Source organism: Atta colombica, unplaced genomic scaffold (assembly GCF_001594045.1).
Source record: "Atta colombica isolate Treedump-2 unplaced genomic scaffold, Acol1.0 scaffold13, whole genome shotgun sequence".
In the NCBI taxonomy this organism is placed as follows: Eukaryota; Metazoa; Arthropoda; class Insecta; order Hymenoptera; family Formicidae; genus Atta; species Atta colombica.
The window spans coordinates 609,132-609,670 of record NW_017259217.1 but is presented as its reverse complement, the minus strand read 5'-3'; positions in this window follow the sequence as shown (position 1 = coordinate 609,670).

The following is a 539-nucleotide window of genomic DNA, read 5'->3' as shown; positions in this document are numbered from 1 at the left end:
ACATATATATGTATATACATATATATGTATATACATATATATTGTATATATTTATGTATATATACGTGTAATACGAGCGTAACATGGGGGACAGCGCACAAGTCTACCATGCTAGAAACTCGGGTTCGACCCTCGACAGATCCAAGAAATTTTCGCGCTCGTAGAGCTCCTCTTCGATGGTCTGGCAAATCACCAAGAGTATCTATTGCCAAGAAAAAACTTTTCAAAACTGCCGTTTGAAATCGGTGTTAAATTGTAGATCCCATATGTCTGCATGTGTACAACCTGCGTGCAAACTACAGACATGCAAGAAGTAAGCCCAATTCCAACTTTTGTTTGCTCTATTCGAGCCATAGGCTTGTATGTCCACTTGATTCTGTAAGCATTGTGAATGCAAGTGTGAATAAAATACGGATAACAGTAAAAGTGAAAAGGTGGCAAATTACACTAATATTAGCTCATCCAATGTGTATATAATAATCTCGGTTATCTCTCTCTCTCTCTCTCTCTCTCTCTCTCTCTCTCTCTCTCTCTCTCTC